Genomic DNA, 14,910 nt, shown 5'->3' with positions numbered 1-14,910 from the left:
TTTCTGCTTGTATTATTTTTATTTATTCAAATGTCTGCAGACACATGCTGTGAATGCCGTCTCTTTTTAACAGGGTAACAACACAAAAAAAAGAAAAACGTCAGTCAGATTCATTATTTGTCCTTGAATTTATTCTTTTTGGACATGGTGTTGAATGCTCATGACAAATTATTTGGAATTCCAGCACTTGGACTGACAATCACAAAGAACTGCTGCCCTGTGAAGAGAATATAAATGATTATTCTGTTAAAAGAGCCTGTATCAATATGACAAGTATATACAGTATACGCTGGTATTTTGAATTCAAAATAAAGCATTAATTAATTAACATTATTTAAAAGGGTGAAGATTAACGGTTATCAACAATAAGAATCATCTCTACTATCTTCATCTCTAACTTATCTAACTCTGCCCACATCTGGTTTAGGGAGTCAGGAAGCAAAATGTGGACCAGGGGCCACATGCAGTGTTTCAAACTGTATTTGCAGGGCTCTCAACCATTAAACTACTCCAGTAGAAATTTCAACATTTTCCTTTTGCTTTTCCATCATCTCAAGGTCCTTTTTTCTTCCTTAAGTTTTTTATTTATTTATTTTTTTGCTTGATGGTGCCATACTACAGTCAAAATATGGAATGACCAAAATATGATTTATAGTTTGAAATATTTATGGAACCTCATCAAATATCATCTTTAGTGAGGAGAGAGGGTCTAGCCTACAGCAGTATACTCCTCAAATAGTAGTAGAGTAGGAAGATTTGGGACAACCAGTGTCCTTGTTTGAATCTTCTTCCTTCTTATTGGGATGATGGTTTGTGGTCATAATCATATGGATTATAAGCAGAAGATACAGAGTAGTTTGAACTACATCCTCATCGATTTCTCTGATACTCGTCTCTTCTGGAGGAAGACCTCTCAGCTCCCAAACTTCCAAGCATAGTGATTTTCTATTGGGGAGTCAGCTCAGGTAGACGCTGGATAAAGAGACATGATGCCGCATTACACACGGATACAGTGTACATCTGAGATAAAAGCCAGACTAAGCCCGCGAGAAATGACAAAACAAGGATTCTGCTATTACTCTTCTCTCTCTGAGCTCTATTAGTTATTCTGTGTGTAGGGCTCATCCCCTCTGAGCCTGAATGGTGTCGAGAAACCAGACTTGGGAAGGAATAGTTAATGAGCGTGGAACATATTGTAGAAAAGAACATCATGGAGGATTGAACAAAAGGAAATACTTGGGAGCAAAAACGTATCTGGGATGTATGCAGCCTCCCTGTTCACCACTGTATGGAAGTGTAACGTATTTACACTGGTTAAAGAATGCCTGGGGATTCCTCGGTCAAGCTGGCTGAGGCTGTCGAGAGAGACACGGATGTTAAAGATAAGGAGCTCAGGGATTGAATCACAAAGAACCTTATAGATTTAGAAGTGTGCCAAAGAAAATGTGGAGATACCCAAGCACACACATCATGTTGATGTGTGTGAAGACAACATGTGGCGCTGTTTTGAAGAAGATTTTGCCAAAAAGTTCAGTTAGCTTCAACATCAGAAGTGATCAGGATTAGTCGGCATAATCGCTTTAACTACACCCAAGAAACACTGCACTTTAATGGTTTAGATAGCCAAGTCAGCATTTTCTTAAGCTAAAGACAAATTGATTTTACACATCTTTCTAAAGCACTTTGCTCATGGGCAATTCACATAACGCAGCCCACCTGGCTCACTGAAACCTTCAGTTGACCAGTGCTAGACTAGATTGTCACTTGACTTACTTCTCTGTGCAGCAGACGACTCTGAGTCATCCATCCTAGACACCAAATAAAACGAGAGATTTCTGTGAACAACAAGATTGCTGCAGATGTCATTGTTCTCCTCTGCCCACTACGACTCGTGTTCAAGCTAATCTCCAACGGCTCTGAAACAAATTGGGTGCACCCCATTAACACACTGTTAATCAAACAACGACCCCTCTGTCAATTACACTCATGAGGGCGCTCGGAGAGATCGGAGCTGCCAAATGCTCCTGCTACTCAAGACAAAACCGACTAATTTTGTGCAACGCTCTATTACAGCAATAAGTGAATCATCAGATCAACCTGAGTAATGTCATTAAAATAGAGCCACGGTGAGGGTTTCCTGCTCGCAGATAAAGCTGTGCGATACATAAAAGATGCACGAGGGTAAACTCATCAACAGAGCGCTCTTTTAAAGAGCTGAACGATGAGAGCAAATTAAGGAAAATCTCCTTCTCAGGTCATGATTGATCACTTTCAGGCCTTGAAGATTGCTGGAACATAATTCCAGACCTAAAATATTGCTGCTACAGACGGAAAAATAAACACCGATCATTAAATCTAACAAATTGGCTCGTAAACGGAGGACTGCAGCAGCTGCCAGCAGAACATCTTCACACTCTGAAAGGGGAGGTTTGGTGAGGCTGTTTTGATTCATCATCTTTGTATTATTTCCCAGCTGTGCCGAGGCTTCCTGTTTGTTCGGAGCGTTGGAATTCTCTCGGGTCCTTGGCGCTCCCAAGTCATGTTTGCTGGATTTTTTCTCTTGTCAGGTGAGACTCTGCTTCAAGGAAACAGACCAGCTAACTGGCGCTCCCACGGGCCCCCCACGAGCCCCCCACTGAGACGCCCGGCTGAAATCACCTTTGTGTTTCAGAGAAGCAGATCCAGCTCTTCACGTTTTCCTAGAGGGCAATAAAAGTGTTGATTTAAGTGTCTCTTACATTGATCTTGGACCTCTCTTGTACTCATTTCTGAGGGAGGAGAACTTAACAGAACTTATTAATTAACTTAATAACTTCAAAACATCATCATGATGAGGGACTTACTGCATCCCGGAGAGGAAGACTTCAACATTTGAAACATGTGAGTAAGTCAGGAGAGTTGGGTTTCACATAAGTTGAACTTTAAATGTTAGTGCGAGACGAGAAGATATATTAAAAGGTTCAGGTCTGCAATGTTCTCCCCTTGCTACTCTTAATGTCACAGATCAGTTTGTCATTTTCTCCCACCTCTCCCTTACTGAACTCTTCCATTACAGTATAGTAACAGTAATGCACATGTAAAATAAACCAAAAAAGAAAACTCCGTCAGTTCACTCCTTTTCATATAACTTCTGACTGGACAGTCATGCCATTTCCTCCTGATGGCTTCATCTGCACAGTGTGAAGCGACAGGGTTAGTGACCCCCAAGTCTTTGGCTTAGATGGGAACTAAAAACCTACTCCGAATTCATGAATGACACAGAAAACTCTGGTGGAGGTGTAGAATTGTTGAGAAAAAAATAATTACATGCTTGAAATTTTTTGAAATGTTAAACTCAATAATGGGACAACAATCGCTACTTAAATATACACTGCAAACTGGAAAAGCAATGAAATGTAAAATGACAAGTGATGGGGTCTCACTCACTTTGTCACACTTATATACCAGTGTTTCCTTTCAGGATGTTGGGTACTGGCATAACAACTTCACAAAAAAGTTCTGGACTAGTTAACATAAAAATGTATCGCCCATTGCAGGTGAGGTGACAAAAATATATCATTGTTTTCAAGACAACTCCAAATTTTCCTCTCCAGGGAACATTCAATCAGGAGGAATGCGATCAAGGGACTGCATCTATCACAAAGAGGTTTTGGCTCTAATTAAATGTGAATATTTGCTTATCTATGGAGTCGTTTGGCAGTTGCTCAGATTTAACTCTCACCATATTATTGGAGAGAAGGAGCACAGATCAACATTGTCCTGATCGTTCTCAACTTCTTTCGCTGGAGCTACAGCTGCTCACAGCTCCATGGAGGCTGGGGGATGTGCTGGGGCCTTTCAAAGGTCGAGTTTACCTACAGTACAGCTGACCTTTTTCGGCTAAATATAGATATGTCCCACTCTAAGGGAAGGACAGAACTAGTCATTTAGCTTCTTCTCCTTATTCAAGTTCCTTTCTTAAGATCTCCCTACATGATGGATGAATGGATGGATGTACTAGAGACCTATAGCAACAGGACAGGTAACGTAGCAGTGGCTGTTCTGAGCCTTATTTAACTTTCCTTGGTTCATTTAAGTGCCATACCTCTTTAGTTTATTACTCTGGGTGAGACTATGATTTGTATGTTCATTTGCAGGTTTTAAATTTTTTTTTACCAAATCTGAATTACAGTTTGAGATTTTTTTTTTAGTAGAATTGTGTTCAGAGTATCTTTCTAATTTGTAATTGTTAACTGTCACTCTTGTGTTTTGGAAAACCCTGATTTAGTTTATTCATTTTGAGTTGATCGTTTTCTTTTTTTAGGGTTGGAAGCTTGTGGTGGTTCTTGTCCTCTGATGATGGAGGCCCCCCTTCCTATGTGCTATAACCCAGGGTTAACCCTAAAGTTTAGTTCTTATATTATTTTTATACGTGTGTGTCACTTCCTCCTTGCTCTGTTTATTAACCACTGGTAGTCCATGTAGGTTCGATTACTTTTGGTTGTTCGTTTCTTCCAGTGTTGTTCATATTTACTAGAGACACACCTTCTGATCTCTCTGTATAATGAACCTATGTGCCTTCACAATGGAAACGTGCCTCGCTAACTATTTCTCTGGGCGAAAGGGTGCCATTGTGTGGCTCAATTATGCAACAATTCAACTCTCTCTCTCTAATAATCACCAACCTGCAGCGCCACACGACTTAAACACAATTTCCAGAGATGGTGTAGTGTAGTTGTCTTGTGCGTCAGAGTGAATATAAAACTGTTTCTGACTGATATTCAAATCAGACGGTGTTATTTGTTTTATCATCATGGTTTTTGAAGATCACAAAGACACTAAAATTGTTAAAGACTGTTGATAATTCTTACACTGTGGAAATGATCCTGTTTAAAATACAAATAATGTCTATTTTTTACCAATTGGCACGATGATACAAGCTGAAGCAACCTTTTAAAATATTCTTATTCTGCCGGGAAAGCAGATCTTTCCGATACAAGTCACACAACCTTTTTATATGCATTTATTATTGTCTTCAGCTCTTACAAATCTCACAGTACAAAAAACCCAATAGCCTAAACTCCCTTCTCCTGCCCCGCAACCAGAAGTCATGTGGAACCACAACCTTATCTCTGGCCCTAGTCCAGGAAGTGATGGCATAGAGGACCCGGTCACAGATGGTACACTTAGGCGCCCCGGAGTTTTCCTGCTGACACGACACACAAGTTACACAAGTAGCACTGTTACATCCTCCCGCTTCCGCTCCTGACACGGCAGCTAAAAAACCTCCGTCAGGTCCGCCTTTGTACATGATGAGGATGACTAAATATTGTGAGATTTATGGATCAGAACCCTCTCACCAAAAAGGCCACACTTTAGACTTAGTTTTTACTCTTGGCCTGGACATTTCTAATGTATCTGTACATGATGTCCATCTGAGTGATCATTCTCTTGTTTGGTTCTCTTGGCACGTCATCTCAGCCGATACTGCAGCTATTTTTCTGCTATGTTTGACCCTCTTTCCTTCAACTATTGCCTTAAAGTCATTGTGTTGAAATACTGGATCAGGTGGCACCTGTTAAATCAAACTTGAAAATTCAGAAACGGTGCCCTTGGATAAATGAAGCTCTCCTGAGTCTGAAGAGACTTTGTCGAAAGAAGGAGAATCTCTGGAAGTCTAAACTTGAGGTGCACAGACTTCACCTCAGGGAGATGATGGAAACTGCCAGATCTGATTAAATTCGGAAACTGGTAACAACAACTAAGAAAAACCCCATTGCTGTCTTCTGTGAAGCTGATAGAAATGCTTTTTTGAGATTTTTCCCTGACCAAATGAAATTGATCACAGAGAAAATCTCTCCCCTTTTGTGTGGAGCCCCTGCCGTCACTGAGCCTGCCTCCACGCTGTGGTCCTCCTTAAACATTGTAACTCTGGCTGATATTTCAGCACTGGCGAACAAGATGAAACCCTCCTCTTGTTCGTCAGACGTCCATCCATGTAGTCTCTTTATTAAAGTGTTGGATGTAATTGCCCCCTAGGTTACGGAATGGTGAACCTCTCCCATTCCACAGGGGTTTTTCTCAATGCATTTAAACATGCCATTGTGGAACCTTTACTCAAAAATCCAGGCTTAGACCCAACTGACCTCAGTAATTTCAGGCCTATTTCTAAGCTTTCAGCTTTCCATTCTCGTCCAGGATCTTAGAGAAGGTGGTGGCTGAGCAGCTGTCTTTGTTCCTGGATCAGAGCGACATCCATGAGAAGTTTCAGTCTGGCTTCAGCAAACATCACTCTACGGAGACAGCCTTACTGAAAGTGTCCAGTGACATGATGTCTGCTGACTCTGGAAAGTACACCATTCTGGTTCTCTTGGATCTGTCCTCAGCCTTTGGCACAGTTGATCACCAGAACCTGCTGAGAAGACTGTGGGATGAAGTGGGACTGTGTGGGTCTGTGTTACAGTGCCCCCAGAAAGGTATGAGATGAACCAAACCTTTCTGGGCGCAGTTTTAGTGTATCTGCCAATCAAATAAGGTCTGAATCGGCGTATCTGTTGTGTAGAGTCCCTGAAGGTTCTATTTTTGGTCCTCTATTATTTTTGCTGTACTTGATTCCCCTGGGTAAAATCATTAAGCGATTTCCAGATGTTTCTTATCACATTTTTGCTGATGACATCCAGCTCTACTGCTCGTTTGATCCAACTGAGCCCCAGATGCTGAACAGCTTAGTCACTTGTTTGTTAGAAATCAAACAATGGCTAAATGAAAGCACTTTGCAGCTAAATGTAACTGAAACTCTGGTTATTGCTCCTAATGATAAGATTCCAGGGTTGAGTCAGTACTTGGGTGACTTAAGGCAGTCTGTCAAACTGAGCCTGAGAAACCTGGGTGTTTTATTTTACAAAGACATGTCTCTTGTTCAACACTGCAGAAACCAGAAACTATCTCCTTCAACTGAGAAAAATCTCTTAACACACAACACGATCTGGAGCAGTTTATTTTCCTGTCAAAACAAGAAGGAGCTGTCTCGCTTGCAATTAATACAAAACTAGAAAACTGCAAGAATTCTGACCAGCTCTAGTAGAAGAACTCACTTTTCTCCGATCCTTTAAACTCTTCACTGGCTGCAAGTTTCTTTCAGGATAAACTTTAAAATTCTGGTTCTTCAGAGCTATTCATGGTCAGGCTCCTCCTTCCATCAGTGATCGGATCCAGCCTTACACCCCAGCTCGGGCTCTGAGGTCTGTGGATCAGAATTTGCTGATGGTTCCGCACAAATGCATCCGGACCAGAGAACAGAAATTCTTCCAGGCTGTTGCTGCTAAGCTTTGGAACAATCTTCCTCTCTCTTTGCGCTTGATGGAGTCTACTGACTCCTTCAGGAAACATCTTAAAACATTCTTATTTTTGCAGGCTTTCCCCTGATTTTATGGGACTCCTATGTTGGTCTTATGTGTCTTGATCTTTTAAAGTATATATTTTAACTGTGTATTGTTTTTGATTGTTAAAGCGCTTTGTGAACCTGGTCTAGAAAGGCGCTTTACAAATAACCATTACTTACTTAGCTACTTACATCATATGCAAAAGCCTCCGCTCAGAATAAATACATGAAAGTGACAATATAAGTGATACAGTGACTTGTAGTGGATGGATAACTGGTCTGCAGGGTTATTCTAAACTGACTCACTCTCTTGCCATTTCTAAATTGACCTTATTGACTCCATCTCTTTCACTTTCTTCCTATAAAGTGCTATTGGCAGATCTCATTAACGCCAGACGTTACATCTGAAAGAGGCTTATAGCCCATCTCCCCAAGGTCCAGTGTCTCCTCGGCAACATTGCAAAGTTCTCTGATCAATCAGAAATATTTTAAAAGTCCCTGCTGCTCATGGCCTTGATGGTCTTTAGGCATGTTAAGTCCTTGTGGATGGAGAGTGTATTGATGACACTGGCTCCACTGATGTTGTCATTAATGTGAAGAGCAACCGTATATTCAGTCAGGCAGGTCACACAGCTGGAGATGCCGGAGACATTTGTGAACTTACGTCCATAGAGGGCTGGCAGCAAAACGCTAAACATCGTTAAGGGATTTTTTTCTCCATACTGACTGATAGCATTTGTCCATGTTTTGACAGCCAGTATGAATAGTCAGTTTCTCTCAATGCTAGTGAAGCATGCAAACATACCAGTAGGCTGATTCTTTTCAGATCAGTGGGAAAATACATAGAAATGATAGCTATCGCTGCCATTGTTTTGCAGTCTCAAAGTGATGAGTCAATTATTGAGAACACCAACGCATCATCAAACATGTTTCAGATTTGAGATATTTTATAGCATTTAATGGTTATTGTTGAATAGTAACACTTGAAAGCTCTTTTTGTACACAGTTTTCACAGCATCAGACTGTGTGACCCAAACAATAGAAACATATTATATTTATACTTGTTTTCACTGAAAATAACATTATTCAAGTTATTTAGATAAAATAATCAAATATCTATCTATCTATCTATCTATCTATCTATCTATCTATCTATCTATCTATCTATCTATCTATCTATCTATCTATCTATCTATCTATCTATCTATCTATCTATTTCTCTCTCTCTATATATATATATATATATATATATATATATATATATATATAAATACTCATTACACAAATATCGTCTTTGATGTGAAAGAGTGACACAGTGATTTAAATATGTTCAGATAATGAGTGCTGTGCTGTGCTGTGTGTTACTACTAACAATAGGTAAAGGAAAAGGTGAAAAATAATCAAGTTATTATTTATCTGTTCATCCATTTATCATCTAGCAGCCATCTTTGGCACCATCAACACGTATTTAAAAATGTAATCATTTTGAGAGGCAGGAAAACACCAGTCATGAAACACTGTCTGATTCCCCACACCCTAGGAGCCAACACACTCTGCGAGGGAACAAATCCAATGGCCAAAAATGATGACATCAGAGAGAGTAACTAGACCAAGATGCACACTAGCATGAACTTTTTGAGCAGAAAGTAAGTACTCTCACAAAACTAACCTACAACCTGGCAAGAGACCACTTTGGAATTGAAGATAAGAAAGGTAACATCGATGCTGATTCATTGTCTTGGGGGATAATTCGTGGGAAGGCATTAAAGGGAAGGCATCAAGGATCACACAAGTCAACTCTGGGAGTATCTCTGCAGACCACGAAGAGCATAAAGTGCTCAGAAGAAGAGGAAGGCTAGAAAAAACAAAGCTTCCAGTTCACCAAAGACCTCTTTAGATTCACCAGAGTGCTACTGGGTAAAGCAAAAAGCGGAGGGCTGACCAGTCCCAGACAATATGTGGTATTTCAACCCTTCTATATGGCTCAGAATGATGGAGGATGACAAAGACAGATCTGAAAAAACTTTCAACATTTCATACCAAAAGTTTAAGAATTCTCTGCATCTTCTGGCCAAAGAATTGTACAGCAAATCTAAACAAAAGTGTTGAATCAAAACTTGTATTTCCTGTATTGCAAACGAAATACTTTTTTTGTGGTGACATTACAGAATAAAGAATGAAATAATAACAATAATTCAAAAAATAAACCACATAGAGAAAGTGTATCTGCCCTGTTTATTAAAACCAAGAACTAATGTCTGCTGTAGTAGACCTGTTAAAGAAAATCTATTTGAAAGGAATATTTCTTAAATTTGTTCTTCTTAACCAAAACATGGCTGTCTTTAGATTATTAGGTTTATTGACTTAATCAACACCACTTAGCCACTGAAACTTTATTTACCCGGACCACTAGTCGGGGAAGTGGGGTCGAAGCCATCCTCAACTGCTATCTATTAACCTCTACTAGACCACAATCTGATTTCAACTCTTTTAAAGGTTTCGTTCTTAGCATGCCTCATACAACCTTAAGATGAGGTCAGTCACTTCTCTTTGTTGTACTCTATTGTCCTCATGATCCATATTCTGAATTCTGGTCTCAGTTCCCTGAGTTCTTGACCTGGTGCTTAAATCAGACAAGCAGAGTCAATTGCTGCTTCTCTTAGTATGTACATGAACCTACTCATTGTTTCAACCACACATTAGATCTTGTTCTAGCAAACTACCTCTGACCTTGTCTACGTATATTTCAATATTTCTGAAGAAAGTCCTCGCTAGTCAATATCTCAAACAGTCAATTTGTTTCCTTCTGGTTTTAGGGAACACCACAGCGATCTACAGAGACTAGAACACCAAATAGGTATGAGTGGTACTGCTTTAAACTGGTTTAAGTCTTACCTATCAGACAGAAAACATTATGTGCCAATCACCTCATTTCATCAGATAGTAAGATAAGCTATGGTGTCCCACAATGTTCTGTGCTTATTAGGTTTGATTGTATCACAATTAATAGGCTTCCACTTGACAACTTTATAAGAAAACTCTCTATAAACTTATTTTGTTATGCTGATGACACTCAACTATATTTGTCATTGAAGCATGTAAGTCATCAGCTAACACAACTACAGTCCTGTATTACTGATATCAAGTCGTCTAATATAGCATTAGACCACACTCACATGCCTCATGTTGAGGAATGATCACCAGAATCCAAGCAAGTTCCAGAAAATGTTTAGATGAAGCACTGACTGACAGGAACAACATCGCCAGTTCGGAAAAGCAGATGGAGGATTGGCTGAGGAGAATCGAAAAATCTGGGCTCGTTGAAAAGTTTAAAGTATGGCTGTATAAACACTGACTGTTGCCATGACTCATGTTGCTGCTGACTGTGTATAAAGTCCCAATGTTCCAACTCCCTTGGTGATCCGCAGTTGAGGAAGTCAAAGTGTCAAAGAGCAGAGTCATAATGATTCACTGCCAACCCACTGTAAGGAGATGACAACTTTACTGTAATCAATCATCTAGATTTAACACACATTTCAAATAGTCACTTGATTAACTGATAATATTTTATATTTAATTCATATTAAATAATCATTGTCTTGCATTGCATTCACTTAAACTAAACTCAAACTACTCTGGTTCACATCCACAGGTCAGGTCACACACACTTATAAAGATTAAACAATCCCAGATTCCCAGCAAGTCTCTGGACACCTGTTTGAGAACTCACACTGAAAGACACAACAGGCCAGCAAGTTCGCTGGGAATAGTTTCTCTCTAGAAGACAACAACCTTTGGTAAATTTCCACAACGACCACGTGCGGCGGCCATCTTAGAATCAAGTGTTTACAGTCACTGACCAATCCTACATGTACAAATGACTAGAGGCGTTAACCTGAATATTCTACTATAAAAGATCCACTATTATGTGAGATCTTTGCGTTCGAAGACGTCTGCGATAGATCTCTCTGCTATGTGTCTGTCCTTCATTTTCCACCACCACGTACGAGGCTGGGGAGGGGTCGGTTCAACCGAACACAAAATCCCCACACCACCATCAGAAGGATGTTATGGATAAGGGTTGAAACACACAATGGGTGTTTACGACGACATCAAATATTCTTGGCCAAGGTTACGTTCACTTAAAAAGAATAAAAATCAAGTGTCTTAGGATGTATGTCACAAAGCCATCTTATATACACAGTTTGATGTCATAATTTTGCGTTATTATAAGAAATAGTTAGCCATAAAAAAAAAAGACATGCCTATAGTACTTTTGATTTATTCTTGTTCTCCTTTTCTTAAACCTATTTCTATTAATAGTGCTCTTTTATGTCCTGGTTTAGCTGCAAGGTGGATTCTGGAAGATGGATAATTTTAATGTAAACATTTTTAACTGATCATTTCTGAGAGCAAACTAAGATATTTATTTTGTACTATTTTTAAATTGCATTTAGTCCCCTTTGTTTTATTTATTTTTTGTTCTTCAAATTAACTGAAAAGAAATGTATTTTGAAACAAATTATATGATGTCTTCATGATTTATTGTATTTTATTTGAATAACATGTACATAGAATAACATAATATACAAGGTGTGGCTAAATGTAGAACATCACAGGATAATTATAAATCAAATGTCATCATTGAATCTATATTGTCATCAGCATTATTATCAAATGTTGAGTTTTTCTTTCCTTCGTTGATACAAGACACTTCAGATAAGAGGCAAAAAGTGCGTCTTGTTATCTCGGTTATCGTGGTAACTGTGCCGTGGAAGCATGAGACATGTGACAGCAGCTGACATCGAGTTTCACCAGCCGTGACCAAAGTGGTCAGCCGAGATGTGTAAAAACAACCAAGGTCACATATTAACATCAACTATAGCTGAAGTTTATTTGTGCTCGAGAGGCGGATAGAAAATACGACAGAGTTTCTGCGAGCCAACTGCAGCTTCAGAGCCGGACCAGAAATCCAGCCACAGACCAGGAAGTGTCTCCTGGCTGCAGAGGTGATCCAAGTACCTGTCTCACTGAGCGAGAGCTTGGCGGCGGCTAGAGAGTTCTTTCTGGAACGAGAACATTCAGTGGCAAACTTCACAAATCTGGACTGTGTGGGAGAGCGTCCAGATGGCAGGAGACGGCGATAGATTCTGTGATGCAAAAGGCCTGATTAAATAGACGCTTCAATCATGATGCATGCTGGTATTTTTAGGGGAGTGAGGAGAGCTGAAGTCAGACGGCAGGATGCTTATCTGTGGAGAGGTGAGCTCAACAACAACTTTGTGAATAGACTTGCTTGTGTTACATTTAGCTTCTGCTAAATTATATGTTAACTACTGAAGCAACCGACTGTCCGGCAACTTGTCTCATGTCATGGATTTCTTTATATTTATTATTATTTTAATTTTTTATATTTAAATCTTATCAGCTGGTCAGGACAGGGGTTTGCACTGATATGTTATGTTATTCTGACAACTATTTTTTATTGTAATGGTTAACTCAAAGTTCACTTCAGGAGAAGTCTTTCAGCATCAACCTTTCCCACAGGCTAAACCTCCAGAACCTGTCCCCTGCAGACGTTGGTCGAACCTTGATCTGTGGTCGAGACCCCTGACAAAAGGGGTCAATCAACCTCTTTGTCTTTTGGCCCAGCTCTTCAAGTCCAAAAAACTTGTTACAGAAGACGTTGGTTACATGTCTTTACAAATGACCTCAAGAAGTTGTGAGTGGTTCTGTATGTAGGTTATTTCTGCAAAAACAATGTGAGACGTATAATTATTTTGGTGGTGTTGGGAGCTTGTAAAAGAAAAAAGTCTTCGCTAATTATCTGAACAGTTGCCTCATTAGCGGCTGCCACCGGTGTGTGTGTTTGTGTGTGTGTCTGTTTGTGTCTGTGTGTGTCTGTGTGTGTGTGTGTGTGTGTGTGTTTGTGTGTGTCTCTGTTTGTGTGTGTCTGTGTCTCTGTGTGTGTGTGTGTGTGTGTGTGTGTGTGTGTGTGTGTGTGTGTGTGTGTGTGTGTGTGTGTGTGTGTGTGTGTGTGTTTGTGTGTCTCTGTTTGTGTCTGTCTGTGTGTGTCTCTGTGTGTGTGTGTGTGTGTGTGTCTCTGTGTGTGTGGGGGTGTGTGGGTGGGGGGGGGGGGGTGTGGGGGTGTGTGTGTGTGTGCGAATTAAAGTGGGTGTGCATGTGCACGTGTGAGTGTGTGTACAGACAGACAGACAAAATGTTGTGGGTGTGAAGAGTGAAGTAAGTTACCAGGCTAACAAAAGAAAAAGTGTGATTAAAAGTGTTTGTTGCTGGAGAAATTGGACAGGACAGGAAGAGACAGGTGTCTGTGTTGACGTGTGTGTGCGTGTTTTCAGCGTGCAGTGGGTCTGTGAAGGTTTCGGGGACAGCTGTTAATGGATTTACGCAGACGAAAAGCAAAACTCTGGCTGTGATGAAGCTTTCAAGCACATCTTTGGTAGATTTGAGAGCCATTGCGAGGATTATCTGGTGTGTAAACACATTATGGTGTTTGCTGCAGACAGGGCCGCGCCCGGAGCTGTGAGGTGCCGACAAAGAGGCTTTTTAATTGAAAAAGTGTTTTAAATGAAGACAATAAACTTTTAGATGTCTTCTCTTCTCTTCGGACAGATGCAACTGTAGATTGTGTGTCATCTATTAATGAGCTCTATGTGACTATCTAAAATAATCAAAACTGTAAATAGAACTGTTGTGGCATTAAAAGCTAAAATATATATTTTTTAAATAGAGAATTTATTATATTGCCATTATTTTACCTTTGATACTTTTTGATAGAAAGAGTAAAAACAATTAGATAAAAATTAAGATTTATGTGCCTTTCATATCCCTTCACACCAGCCTGTAACACTAACAGAAAGCGAATATTGTTTTTTTAAACAGTTTGTATATAATTATTTTGATAGTTAAATAGGGTCATCAAGTTAATAAAATTGTATATATTGCAATTTAAAAACAACTATATATGCTTAGACGCAAATCCAGATTCTCAATCAATTATTCGTTTTTTTCTGAGCAGCCTTTTTAGAAAACTTTGTTTGGGTTTTAATAGATTAACAGATGTTCATATGAGAGTGAGACACTGACTCAGTGAACATAAAACTTTAATTCTGCTTTGTAATGAATTCAGAAAGTTAAAAGCGTACTTTATTGGACATCATATCATTTTTATGTATTTTTGTCCTCGGATCAACCCGCGTTTTAGCACAGCGTGTGCTGCCCTCATGTGGACACAATCCAACCTTCGGCGAGCTGCAGTGTCACGACGAAAAACATGATGCAGAAAGATTAGAACTCTTGGTGGTCCCTACAAAGATGATTCTTGGTTGTGTAGATATAAATATTGATGAAAAAAAAATCAATGAATGAAAACCCAATAAATAATATTAGATACATATTTTTATAAAGAGTAAAATCTCATGGCAACATAAAATAACATAAATAAAAAAAAACTAAAATATAAATGCATTGAATCTAATTAAACAAAGAGTTATTGAAAGAGTTCTTGAACCATGATGTTTTGGTCCGTA

This window comes from Callionymus lyra, chromosome 5, assembly GCF_982586985.1.
Source record: "Callionymus lyra chromosome 5, fCalLyr1.hap1.1, whole genome shotgun sequence".
Lineage (NCBI taxonomy): Eukaryota > Metazoa > Chordata > Actinopteri > Syngnathiformes > Callionymidae > Callionymus > Callionymus lyra.
The sequence above is the reverse complement of the archived record's forward strand: the minus strand, read 5'-3'. Positions refer to the sequence as shown.